Source organism: Sinohyriopsis cumingii, chromosome 12 (assembly GCF_028554795.1).
Source record: "Sinohyriopsis cumingii isolate HCF-2022 chromosome 12, ASM2855479v2, whole genome shotgun sequence".
NCBI lineage: Eukaryota > Metazoa > Mollusca > Bivalvia > Unionida > Unionidae > Sinohyriopsis > Sinohyriopsis cumingii.
In genome coordinates, this window is record NC_142972.1 from 69,843,603 (window position 1) to 69,847,574 (window position 3,972).

General features: G+C 32.5%; 1 non-coding gene across 1 annotated transcript; it reads right to left on the minus strand.

Moving 5' to 3' along the window:
• Positions 1-2,447: 2,447 nt before the first annotated feature.
• Trnav-uac (transfer RNA valine (anticodon UAC)) lies at positions 2,448-2,520 on the minus strand. Its single transcript has one exon. It is a non-coding gene; the product is annotated as a tRNA-Val (tRNA).
• Between the last annotated feature and the right edge of the window lie 1,452 nt (positions 2,521-3,972).

Consider the following 3,972-nt stretch of genomic DNA (forward strand, 5'->3'; position numbering starts at 1 on the left):
AGTTTGAACACTGTCTGTGGTCACTGTCAACCATGATAGTAATGATTGACCACCTGAATCCATCAAAGAAAGTCGTTTTTGTTCTTCGGCAATCGTTGGAGTCATTATTGGCATCCACAACGAAGCTTTGTTAGTATTACTTTACCAGCATCACCAGCAGGTCGCCAAATTGCATCATCATCAGTTGCCTTTATTACAAGTGCAACTGTATGTCTAGCTCCAAAGATAACTTTTCTAACATTTCTGCAAAATCCAAAAATATGTGACAGTGGAATGCGCATAAAAATCTTCTACGAACATCTTTCAGCATTAAAAATCCAAAGTTGTAATCTTGATTAGCACCATGAGACACCGGCCACACCGCAGCATCAGCAGTGTCTTTCTTTGACCGTTGAAAATACTTTACCGACAAGATTACCAATATCATTAATACCTTTATCACGAACAGCATCAATAGCCTTCATTCCTAATTGTTTTGCAATCGGTATTACCTTTGGAGCTATCCTTTTGAATAAACTCATAACATTATCACCGAGTGTATCTCCATGAATCGCTTTGTGAGTTGGTACTAGTGAGTTCACTACCCTGACCATTACAGGTCCACGTTGAGCATGATGTATAATCATTTTTAAATTACATACTGACTAATTAGTTGTATTTTAGTCGCTGTGATAATCATCAGCAATTTCATCAATAAGATAACGATACATTTTGTGATCAATAATACTGCCTGTAAATAATCTTCGACAAATAGCAGAAATTTCATTAATTATTTCCGGCGCATTGTTTCCTGCGCGTTTTCTTCCGATCCGAACTTCTAATCTATCTACGTCAGAAAGAACACTGTTAGGACAAGCAAAAAGACCGCTTCCTTGAGTAGAAAAACCACTTCCTGTAGCGCCTGACTTAGGTTCGTTAATTTCACCAGGGTCATTAAGTCGCTGTTTAGCTTCTTCAACGGTCACATTTGCTTCTTTAGCTAGTTTTTCATATAGTTCATCTCTATGTATCATTGCTTCTCGTTTAAAGTCAATAAATCCTGACTAGTAGTATCTAAAGAATATCGATTTCTGTGGGCGGCATATACTGTAGCAATCCATTTTTCAGGTTTTACCCGTTCAACAGAATCTTAATACACGAATTTCGCTCCTTTTTAAAAAAAATCAGCAATACCTGCTGACTCTCCTCGATCATTGAGTAATTTATAATGATCTTTAACAAATATATTTCTATAAGCTCCAGGTGTTTGCTGAGGGGGTTGTGTTTTTTGTTCTCGTTCTACTGAACCTCCTCAACTTCGAATATCGAACAAACTTCTATCCCAAATTTCAATTTTACGCTTAAAAACCCCCATAAACCGTAGCTTAATTTAAAACTAGGCATGTGGCCTCGCTTTCAATGCTTTGCCGACGGAGACTGACACAACAATATCCTAAAAGTCAGATTCACTCAATGACAAAAGCTGGAGTTTTAGTTCTTGTACAGAGATTAAAAATTTCCGTAGGTGCTAAGGATGAGCATAATGGTTTCAGTATAAGAGATGGAGTTGTTAATACAACCATATTAGTTATAGAAATATCTAAGAAACAAACTAGACAATGCTCCATACATTTCTGAAACGAAGACCTTGAACTGTGAACAATATTAAATATACCGAGTATTTATTTATACGTTGGAGGGTATCATTCGTATTTTTAAAGGACTTGTATTAAAGTTAAAAAGTATCTCATTCTTCCGATGTTTTAAGTGAAGAACACTGTATTTCTGTATGAACATCTCTCTCTCTCTCTCTCTCTCTCTCTCTCTCTCTCTCTCTCTCCACAATTGCACGTACATTTGCAATATCGTCAGTAAACCTAATACTTATATGAACGGAAAAATTGGGGAGGATGTCCAAAGGGGTTTCGGTGTTGAGGGGTTCCACTGTGCATATATATTAGCATATCTATGTCTATGTATAGATTATCCCATTTTGATGAGATTGAAAGATCTCTGATCCCCAATGAGATTGTTATGAAATGAGAAGAAATGAAATAAGAATAAAAGAAACTAAATGAGAATAAATGAAAAAAATAAATAAATAGATAAGTAAATAATAAATAAATAAATGAATTATTAATAAATAAAACACGTACATAAATAGATATTTAAATAAATAATATATCAATAATAAATAAAAAATTAAAACTAAATAACAAATAAATAATACATTAAACATTTATTTTTTTATCATGAATAAATACATAATAAACAGTTTTCAGATAATGATTAATAATTAATGCATACTAAATAATAAATAAATAAATAAATAAATCAACGTTGTCTTTTTGTTTCTTGTTGTTTAACGTTTGTAAGTATAATAAAATAATAAATTCTGCTGTCGTTGTTTGAAAATAAGTTGTTTATTGTTATTATTAATATGTGACCTACGCATCAAAAGTACAATGTAGGTCCACTGGGGATTGAACCCAGGACCTCCTGCGTGTAAAGCAGACGTGATAACCACTACACCATGGAACTCCTTGCTTTAATGCTCTCATGGGATGGTAAATATATATTGGTAGATCCTGATAAGACCAGATTCAGAATACCTTAATATAACGCCCTCGGGTTATCTCGCAAAATCTCGAACTTCCAAAACGATGCATTCACTGGTAAGAGAACAATCAAAATGTCAGAACTTAGCCTGGAGGATTTACATTGTTTAAAACGTCAAAGAATTAAAAGAAAACTTCAATCTGTTTAGCGTCAGCAGACAAATGGCTATGATAGTGTCGCGTACGTACACCCTAATTTGCAGGAAAAGTATGCATCATAGTTGTAAAAAAGAATGATTTTATTTTAAATTAAAATAATAAAATAAATTGAATAAATTGACTTTAAATTAAACGAACAAAGCTATAGAATATTGTAGTTTCTTTAAATTAACTAACAATACAATAGAATAATATTATACCGAAACTATCCAATAATGTTAAGTTAATTAAAATACCAAAAAACAATCGAATACTGTTTTAAAATTTAAATGTCAAAACTATAGGAAAATTTTTTGTTTAAAATTAAAATTGTTTAGACAATTGTCAGACTTAGATCCAGGATACTGAAAATCGGTTTATGTAGACATTTTCAGGGTTTTGAAACTAACATTATTACATTGGAGACTAGTAGATATCACTAAGGACGAAAGTTGGTCTTAGTCCAGTGGGACTAAGGGGAAATTGGATATTAATTTAAGTTCAACAGAAAGGGTGGGAGGTGAGGTCTGCTGTCTTCTGAATTTGCAAGAAGTGTTTTTTTTTTCCCACTGCATTTAGTTAAAGTTTATTTAAATTCCATACCTGAAACATTGCTTTGATAGCAAAACTGTCTATACCTCTAAACATGCATTAATAGCTAAATTGTATATGCCACTAAACACGCTTGATAGATAAACTGTATATACCTCTAAAAGATGATTTGATGCATATTACTAAAGCTTCAAAGAGCTTGTTTAATTGGCTTGGTGCAAAAGAAGATAAAATACATTCTTAAAAATGTTTTTAGTATAAAATCAATTTCAATGAGATATTTTTATTTTGCTTGTCTATGTATGTTATTTTTTATAAATCTACTGGGGGAAATAGCATTGACGCCCGCAAAAAGGGGAAATCGTCCCCACCCCCTGGATTTCATCGCGAAAGAAGATTTGGCCTACATCCGTAAAACTTAATTGCTGATCACTATAAGTTTGCCTCCTCACCCAAAAAATAATTCTGCGATCGCCCTTGCATGAATATTATTGTTATTATTTATTATTATTATTATTATTATTATCATTATTATTATTATTATTTTGAATGCTCATATTTTTTATCAACATTAAAGTACATGTACACGATTTCATGATATTATTCAGACTTTCCAACTCCGATCTCCACTTCCAAGTAAATATATAGAACATTCATCAAGCAGTGATAGTCCCGTTTTGAGTTT